Source organism: Nannospalax galili, unplaced genomic scaffold, assembly GCF_000622305.1.
Source record: "Nannospalax galili isolate Female #2095 unplaced genomic scaffold, S.galili_v1.0 scaffold1287, whole genome shotgun sequence".
NCBI lineage: Eukaryota > Metazoa > Chordata > Mammalia > Rodentia > Spalacidae > Nannospalax > Nannospalax galili.
The window spans coordinates 1,132,585-1,142,307 of record NW_008357051.1 but is presented as its reverse complement, the minus strand read 5'-3'; the positions used below and the strand labels follow the sequence as shown (position 1 = coordinate 1,142,307).

At 50.0% G+C, this 9,723-nt stretch overlaps 1 protein-coding gene across 1 annotated transcript in view; it reads left to right on the top strand.

Annotated features, from left to right (window-relative positions):
- Positions 1–200: 200 nt before the first annotated feature.
- Cd82 (CD82 molecule) overlaps positions 201–9,723 on the top strand; it is a 45,924-nt gene continuing 36,401 nt past the window's right edge. The window contains exon 1 of the mRNA XM_008855040.3: positions 201–315. The gene's annotated coding sequence lies outside the window, so the exon portion shown is untranslated. The remainder of the gene's footprint in view (positions 316–9,723) is intronic.

The following is a 9,723-nucleotide window of genomic DNA, read 5'->3' as shown; positions in this document are numbered from 1 at the left end:
CAGGCTGTTTCCAGCCGGGTGGGGGGGGGCGGAGCTGGAGGACTAGAGCTGGGTTGCTAGGGGGCGTGGTCTCAAGGGGATGGGGCTGGCCGATTGGACCAGTCGGCAATGCTAGGCGGACCCTGGTCCTAATGGGAGAAAGGCAGGGCAGCATGGGGGTGTGTCCTGGGCGGGTCTCGGGGGCGGGGCCTGTCGATGCCGTTGCGCTCTTGTACAGCCTCCAGAGGGGCGGGGGACAGTGGAGGGACCGAGCCCAGCGAGGCACAGAGACGCCCGGACGGACCTGAGGCGTGGAGCAAGAAGCTGAGGCAGCAGGTAAGAGGCGCCTGGGGGAGGCTTGCGGGACAAGCGGAAGCGAAGTTAGTTTCGCCCCGACTTCTGCAGTCCTCTGGAAAGCCTTTCTGGCAACAGGTAGCAGGCCAGAGCAGTTGGTAGCTGAGAAAAAGCTTTAGACCCCCGAGTCCCAACCCCCCTAGTTCTGCGCCATACACCAACCCTGTGGTCCTGGGCCAGTCCTGACCCGCAGCTCCAGACTTATCGGGTTCTAGGAGGAAGTTGATCCAGGTGAACCCGGTGCTCCCGGTGGCGGTTTCTCACCAATATCCCGGAAGGTGAGGACTGGCAGGTGACAGGCACCGCAGTGAGACCACCGCACTGCTTCACCACAGCTTCTCTAACAAAATGCAGCTGAGGGAAGCGACTTGTTTTAAAGTCACATTGGGTCCTCGGATGGGGATCCAGCCTCTGAGCCCCAGGAAGGGAGCCCAAAGCAGAGCGGTTTGCAGTCTTTCCCTCCTCCTTCCAACTTCTGAGCATTCCACTGAACTGGGCCCCCTGAGACTTGAAGTGGAAACTTAGTGGGACTTTTACAGGTGAGCTAGTGAAGAGCTCCCCCAGTGGAACGGTGCAGGGAGCAATTCTCTTACAGGGTGGATGGAGAGAAGGGAAAACCCCACCAAACCTGTTTAGAGCCAAGCCCTGGAGTTCTCTGGTGTGCCCAGGGTTAGGTATCTGGGTTGAAGGGCCCTGTTCCTGGTGGTGGTGGGTGTCTTGGTGGGTTCTAGCCTCCCAAAAGAGGCTTTGGGACCCAGCCTCCTTCAAATTTCAGCTTCCTCCTTTGTAAAATGAGGGCAATGACCAAACCAAACAGTAGTAAAGAGAACTGGATAGAATGGTTGTGGGTTATGGGTTGCATGTCATGCCTAATGAGATGCCAGCGCCCGGAGGACTCACCGCACAGCTCTGTAACATGAATGGGCAAGGTGAGGTGCTGCCTGGGTTTGGCTTGGTTTGCTGCAGCTCTTCTTGACCTGGTGAAAGCCAGACGGTAGCACCAACCACCATCATCACTCTGTTCACTTGGGGGTCAGACAGTATGTCACTTGGACTTACAGAGTGTTTGAGTTTGTAACATTGCTTAAACCAAAAACTGGTTAATGAGCTCATACCACATACAAGAGACTTCCTCATCCCCACCATGCCCTTTGCTAAAGAGGCTTCCTTAGAGTCTGGGCCAATTCAGAGAAGAGCACAGGCATCTGTGCACTCTGGTGATTGGAACTGGCTCTTTCACTGCAGGCTCAGTATAGGTGAGAGGCAGGTCAGCTGGAAAGTGCCCTAGAAAGCCTGGTGGAAGGCTGGGTCATGTGGAGAAGACTGTCAAGTGAGGAGGCATTGGGAATCAGTGAGATATGGAGGAGCTGGGGCTGGTGGCAGGGGGTGAGGCTTGGGCAGGACTTTCCACCTGGGCTCCCCAGTCTTGGATCCATGTGAGGCTACACACTCCCTGGTCCTTGCATTTCAATGATGAGGGTTTGGTACAGTGGGGAGGGAGAAGGTTTAGTAGGCAGTGCCCATGGTTGGAAGACGCTCACTGCCAACCATGCCTCCTGTGCACCTAATGGGAGCCCCTCCACCCCCATGACCACCCTGCAACATGAAGGTCAAGCAACAACAGGACACAGGGTTCTCACCCTTGTATTGCTTAGCATCTGGGAAGGGGCTCAGACAAGTATACCAGGGGCTGTGATACAAGATACATGAAGGATCAGAGGAAACTTTGGGGCCTCAAGGACTGGAAAGCTTGGGCAGCCAGAGTGAAGATGGTATTTTAGACAAAGGAAAATGCTCAAAGTCAAGGTCAGCCTGTTGAGAGAGCCCTCAGGACAGTGGTAGGTTGGTCAGTCTAGCTGAAGCTGGGGTCTGCGAGGCAGGCAAAATAGGAATGGTACATGGAATCAGCTCAAGGACAGCTTGGAATATCAGGGGGAGAAAATTAAGCTTGAGTTATAGAAAGTGGGAGCCAATGAAGGTTTTAGAGCAGGGAAGGGAAATGACACAAAGAATGCAGTATAGGAAAAAGAAAATAAAGGACTGTGTGCCAGATATACTAGGTATAGGACTCATCGGGTATAGAAGGCTTTGGTGAGTGACAGAAGAGGCTACAGGATAGAAAAGGTACCCCCAGAGAGAGATAGCTGGGATGGGCCAGGAAGAACAGTCCAGCTATGCTTCACCCTCAGGACACAATGAGAGCTCATGAAGGTGACTGGGCTGAGTCACAGGGAGATCACCCCTTCTGGAGGATGAATATTATCCAGTAATGGGGTGGTAGCCCCCAAGAAGAATATGTGTTCATCCATGAAGGGGAAGAGTCTGGGCTGATGTAAGCCTGAGCCAGCTGATAGTGGGTAACCAAGCAGGATGGGTGGGAAAAGTACCTGGGCTTCCCCACTTACTCTGGGGAGGGCAGGGGTGAAAGGTCAGCCATGCATTATCTGGGCACAAATTTCCTACAAGGGGTGGATTTTGGTTCCCTGGGGCTCCTCTGAAGTGTCTGCCATGTAGGGACAGCCCCTTCTTTTTAAAAAGGAAGCTCCCATTGGCCGGAACCCTCTCCACCCTGGGGACCTACCCCTGTCCCTTGTGGACTTGACAGGGGTCCTTCCTGGCACCTGACCCAGCAGTCTGAGCCCTGAACATTGCTTTGGATTTGGGGCATCTGGGGCAAGGGGGCACCCCTGTATTGAGCTTGGCCTTAGCCTCTTCTCTAAACCGTTATGCCCACTTCCTCTGCCTTGTAGGAAGCTGGGGGGCAGTTCTGATATAATCAAGAGCATTAAATAGCCAGGATTTGGCTCTGCAAGAGGCAGCTGTCAGAAAGGGAGGGGAGAACTCAGGCTGTTTGACTTGGGCCCCTTTGTGGGACAGGATGGGGTTGGGGCAGGAGCCAGTTTAATCTCAACCGGAACCAGCCAGTTTGGGTCTGAGAGGCCTGAAGGGGAAGCCCAGAGGTAAACAGGCCTGAGTGGTCTGTGTTGTGTGCTTTCCTCCCTTGGCCTCTGATGCTGTCCCTCTGAGGAGTCCACCCTGAAGCTAGTGCCCCGCAGGGCCCAGCTGTGGTCTGTCCAGTTGGCTTGCTCCCCATTCACTCCTGGGATTCCCCCTGACCATAGTGGGTTTCCTGTCAGCAGCTGACACACACAGGGCTGACACACAGAGCAGCTGAGAGAAACAGAGGCCTGGGTTCTGGTCTTGCAGTGAGGCCTAGCTCTGCCCTTTGTCCACTGTTTGAACACAGATATGTTCCTTCTCCTTTCTGAGCATCCCTTCCCAGCTCAACTGCTGACTTGGTTTTCAGGAGGCTCTGGGATGTAAAAAGCATGCATGTGGGAATGCATGCTTTTCCCTTATTTGTACACACTTACACACACACACACACACACACACACACACACACACCCACACACACACACACACACACACACACACACACACATGCACTTGCACACACTACAGTCTCAACACAGTGGGCTGAGCGATGCCCTCAGTCTGAGTACTTGTCCTGCCTCCTCCTCTTGTAACCTTGCCCCTCCCTTCTGCCTGGCAGGACTCAGGGTGATGGTATATTATGGTGGTCCAGTGTTGTACTCCGGAGCTCCTAGGTCTGTGACCCTTTCTGAGCCTCTGTTTCTGAATGTGTAAGATAAGGATGATAATAGTAATTACTTCGTGGGCTGGCATGAGGACACTGCAAACACTTGTGAAACCCTTAGCACTTAGAAATGTGGCACAGGGCAGATGTTGTGTGACTGAGGGCTGTGGTCAGTGTCTGCAGCTGAGTGGCTCATTCCAGCCCCATTTAGGGACCTTCCTCAGTGTGCCTGCTGCTCAGGCCTTCTGGGCCTCCCCAGTATGCTTATGTGTGGGCCTCAAGACACTAGTCATTTCCAGCTGTGGGATGCTCCTTGGTGCTTTCTGGGGGTACCTGGGTCTCCCCAGCATCACTTAGCTTCTCTCCTTTGGTCCTGCTGCTTTGTGGCATACAGAAGCCTCCTGGGCAGGGGCTACCCTGTCTATTCCTGTGTCTTGTCCCCAGTGGGCACTTGGGAAATGATGTTTGAATGAATAAGGGATTGTCTTTGGGAGACTTTAGCAGTACGCAGCTCCATGGGAGATCCTCAGTGACTCAAGAGGTAGCTCCAGGAAACAGGGCCTATTACCTCGATCCAGGAAGGAGGGTGGACTGCCTGGCCTTCATGGTTTCAGTTAGGACTTCCACTTCCCTACGAAGCCTGGCCTTTAGCTGGCAGAGGGGAACAGTGACTTCCTCTAACCTTGTGGCCCTTAGTGAACCCTGACTCAACCAGAAAAGGCGACTTCCCAGTAGCAGCTGTCAGTGGGCTGTGTTAATGTGAGTGGAACTGGGCTGAGGAGTGAGAATGTGCCCTCCAGGTTGCCCAGTTAGAATCATCTACAGATTCCCTGGGAAGTTCCAGGCAGCCTTCTCTCTTCTCTAGCTCTTGGCCTGCACTGCAGTTTTTGTGCAGCCTTGAGGCTCCATCACAGCCTTCCTGGCTGTGCTGCAGGTCCTGCATTGAGTGGTTCAGAGTTCTGAGCCTGGGGTCTCAGGGCTGATAAGACAGGTAGACAGAGTGCTGGAGAATGGACATTTGGGCCTGGATTGTGGAACTCCTGAGGGACCTTGCCTGAGGAGAGAACGTTTGGCTGGTTTTCACACTTCAGGCAGCATATTCCAGAAGCTTGTCAAGGGCCCCTGCTTGGATTCTAGTGAAGGTCAGAGAGTTGGGAATCAAACTACCTGAGGATGCTGACCATTGATGCTGCTTACCAGCTGGTGGAGACCTTGGAAAAGAGATCTGTACCCCTGCTGTATCAGCAGTAGTACCTGTGTAAGGGACAGTCTGAGTTGGCTTTCAGTATCTGCTGTGTATTAGTTACTTTTCTCATTGCTATGACAAAATACCCGAGGGGGAACAATTAAGGGAGGAAGGTTTATTTTGGCTCAGTTTGAAGGGCTACAGTGGTTACATAGGAGGTGTGGTATCAGAAGCTTGAGACAGCTGGTAACATTGTATCCACAGTCAGGAAGCAGAGAAAGATGAATGCTGCTGCTCAGTTAGCAGTCTCCTTTTTATGCAATCTTGATATCCCAGCGCTTGGAGCCATGCTGCCCATATTCAGCATGACTCTTCTCACCTCAACCTACTCTAGATTATCCCTCACAGGCATGCCCAGAGGCATGTCTTCTAAATGATTCTAGATCCTGATTAACAACCAAGATTAAGCACCACACTGGGAAGTGCTAACCATCTGCAGATGCAACCAATTTCGGAGCCAGCAAGTGTAGGGGGAAATTGTGTCTGTCCTAAACATGGACAGCTTTGTGAAGTTGTCTTGGTCCCTAAACAATACAGTGTAGCATCTTTAGAGATGACTTAAAGTATATGAGAAGCAGTGCACAGGCTGTGCATTTTAAATATTGTGCTATTTAATATAAGAGACTCAAGCATCACCCAATTTTGTAGGCCCTTTGGATACCCAGGGACAACTGTGCCCACTTCATAGGGTTGTTTGACAATGACCTAGGAGCTGATGTTTGTGAAACATGGTGGACAGTGCTGGGCATGTAGTAAGTGCTGTCTAAATACCTGCTGCTACTGGCCATTGTTATTAACAAGAAGCATGATTTAGGTCTGAGTGACCAAAGCCTGGTGGATGGCTTGAGTCTGAGGACCAGGCACTTGGGTTTACTTTTCCTTAAGACATTCTGTGGGACCCAGGTAAGTTCTAACTCTTCCTGGGCTGCAGAGCCACAACTGTTATCCTATAGCTGCCATGTGTGGCCTTTGTCATGAGATGCCACAGTGCAGTGCAAGGTTTTGACCTGGGAGAAGACTTCTAGGTGCTGGCCTTTCCCCTGTGCATCCAGCCAGCCTAGGAGGAAGATGGTGGTTGACTGGGCCCAGCTGCTGCCAGGAGGTATTGCCAACACATAGTGTTGCTGCTGCCCAGGACTCTTCACCAAGGCCCCAGTGCTGATAAACATCTGTTTAAATTTGCATGTTAGGAGGCTAGAGAGACCACTCAGGGGTTACGAGCCAGTTGCTCTTGCAAAGGACCCAGGTTTTGGTTTCCAGCACTCACTTGGTGGCTAATAACCATCTGTAACTCCAGTTCTTGGAATCTGACACCACTTCTGGCCTCCATGAGCATTGCATGAGCCTAGTGCACTGACATACATGCAGGCAAAACACTCATACACATAAATAAATTAATTAAATATGTTTATTAGGGCCAGTGAAATGGCTTCAGGTGGTAAAGGCACTTGCCACCAAGCTTGATGATCTGAGTTCAAACCCTGGGATTCACATGGTAGAAAGAGAGAACCAACTCTTGAAAGTTGTCCTCTGACCATCACACACATGTACAACACAATAAATAAACAAATAAATGTAACAAAACCCTACACAAACCAAATGTTCTAGTTTGCTTTCATATTGCTGTGATGAAAATACTCTGGCTAATACCAGCTTGGGGAGGAAAGGGTTTATTTGGCTTACATCTCCTGGGTCACAGTTCATCACTGAGGGAGCCCAAAGGCAGAAACTCAGGGCAGGAACCTGGAGACAGGAGCTGAAGCACAGGCCATGGAGGAACGTTGCTTACTGGCTTGGTCTTGGGCCCATGTTCAACTTGCTTTCTTATACAATACAGGACCACCCACTCAGGAGTGGTATCACCCACAGTGGGCTAGGCCCTCCCAAATCACTCAACAATCAAGAAAATGCCTCACAGAGTAGGTCATAGGCCAGTCCAATGGTGGTAATTCCCCCATTGAGGCTCCCTCTACCCAGGTATGTCAAGTTGACAACTAACGCTAATTGGCACACCTAATAAATCTGCATATTACCATATCCAACTATCAGATTAGAGACCTTTATTATCTGTTTTAAATTGCCTTGTTTTCTAAACCTTTTGCCATAGGCCCATTTTATTTTTATACTCAAGAAAAAAAAAAGGAAAATATTCCTACACAATGAAGTTATAAAAAAACACACATATTTAGACAAAAATGGATTGTGTGAACTTGAGGTCACATTGAGTTTTGGGCTGTTAATCGATCCTGTATTTTCAAAGGAGGGTGGAGTGTTGGTTTGAAGTGCATATCAGCTTGTCAAGGCTGGGGCAACTCCCAGGGAGTATCTGGGCCACCAGCATCAGATATGGTGAGAGTGGCACCCAACACCACAGGTGTGACCCACCCTATGGTAGGTTCTGGGTGCTGGTGCTAGCCAAAAAGCTTATTACCAGCTGCTGATGTGGATGATTTAATTGCCTCCCCCCCAACCAGCCTCAGTGTGCTCGCCTATGAAATGGGGATAGGGATTTTTAAAAAGTTTACACCAGGGGAGGTCATGAGTCCTAAATGAGCTTACCAGATGTGGAAGCCAAAGGCCCAGAGGAAAAGTGTGATGACTGAGAAGGCCTACCACAGGATGTAGCTTTAGACCCGGGGCCCAAGGAGCTTGCACACTGCTGTCCTGGAACCGGTGGAGTCACTTTTCTGGACATAGTGCTGGACAGGAGCTTGCTTCCTTGAAGGACCAGGTGATAGGGGCAGCCAACCCCAGGATGGTAGCTCTCTGTAGGCAACCTGGCTCTGTACCAGGTATAGCCTGGCCTAGAGTGCCTGCCTAGTGTGTCTCCTAGGGGAGCCAATCAGATAAGTTACCCTTGGATCCAGGGCAAGGAGAAAAGATGGGGTGGAGCAAGGCTAGAAGTGTCTACCTGATAGAGGTCCCTCCCCAGGGAAACAAATAGGGAAAGGAATATGTGTTCCCATGCATAGGCATGGAAGCACTTCAAATGATGCCTGGTATGCAGTAAGCACTCAATATATGTTAACTTGTTGCTCATAGTTGCATCAGTTAATAATTATACTACTATAGTTATAAAACCAGCTCCCACTCTCTCTCTCGGGAGATGAATTATTGGTATGCTACTGCATGGAGCCCTATGGAGTATCATTGTTTATAGAGGACATGAAAACTCAGTGGGGGTGGGTTGATTGCTTTGAAGTTGTATGAGAGAGTGGGTGTCTAGGCCTTGGGTCACTGTCGTGTACACAGTCTACCTGTCTGATCCCGGCCTCTGTACACACACACACACACACACACACACACACACACACACACATACTGTAGCCAGGGCAGGCAGGATGTAGCCCCTACTCTGGTCTGTCCTAAAGACCCCCAGACCCCATTTCTTGGTTGTACTCTCAGCTAAAGGATGGAGCAGTGGACTTTTCTTTTGCCTGGAGTCAGTGTAGCACAGGGCCTTGGTTCTCAAACTTTGTTTACATTTTAAGTAGAGATCCAGGGGGGTGTGAATCTTAGCCAGATTTTTAAAGTTCTCTTTCTTTTTTGAACAGGGTCTGGCCTCACACTTGATATGTAGCTAAAAATGACCTTGAACTCCTAATCCATCTGACTCAGTCTCCCTGGTGCTGGGATTATAGATGTGTGCCACCTTGCCCAGGTTGCTTGTAGCCTGTTTGTTCTCAGCCTTGGTTTCCAGATGGGTTAACTAAGAAAACTGAGGAAGATTGCATCCTCTTGAATCCGGAAATAGTGTGATGAAGATGAGGTAAAGGAAGGCTGATTCTGTCGTTGCTTTGAGGGAGTCACAGGGCTTCCTCCTCACAAAGACAAATGTTCTTGAGCTGGAGTGATAGAGCTTGCTAGGGCTGCTGGAAGCTTCAGGGGTCAGCTGGGAACTTGAGCCTCTGTGGTCTCTGGCTCCACTCAGACTGAATGAGCCCAGGGTGGGCTTAGGTGCTACTGGTGTAGAGTTGAGGGGACCCAGTACAGTGGCTCTGACATAATAAAGAGTTGTGTGTGTCAACCTAAAAAAAAAAATCAAAAAAAACAAAAAACACTCCATTGGCTCAGTAGAGTTTGGATCCCTAGAATCCACATAAAAGCCAGGCAAGTATGGCTGCTGCCTATAATCCCAGAACAGCTGACCAGTCGATTGGTGAGTTCTGGGTTCAGCAAGAGACCCTACCTCAGTGAATAAAGTGGAGAATGAGCAGAGGAAGGCACCAGACTTCAACTTCAGGCCTCCATGTGTGTGCACACATATATGGGAATAGACATACATACAAACACACATACACACACACACCAGGTACATAGACCACGTATACACACACACACACACACCAAAAAAAAAAAAATCCTTTGTTTCCCTCTAACCAACTGGAAAATAAAAATCACAAGTTTTCTAATTGCTGAAGAGAGAATTTGGGGAAAAAACTGTAGGCCCTGAGGAGTAGTTGCTCAAAGGAAATAATTGCTCACAGATCACCACTGTGAACAATTTGGTGTTTTGGCTTTTGAAAACAAACCAAAAAAAAAA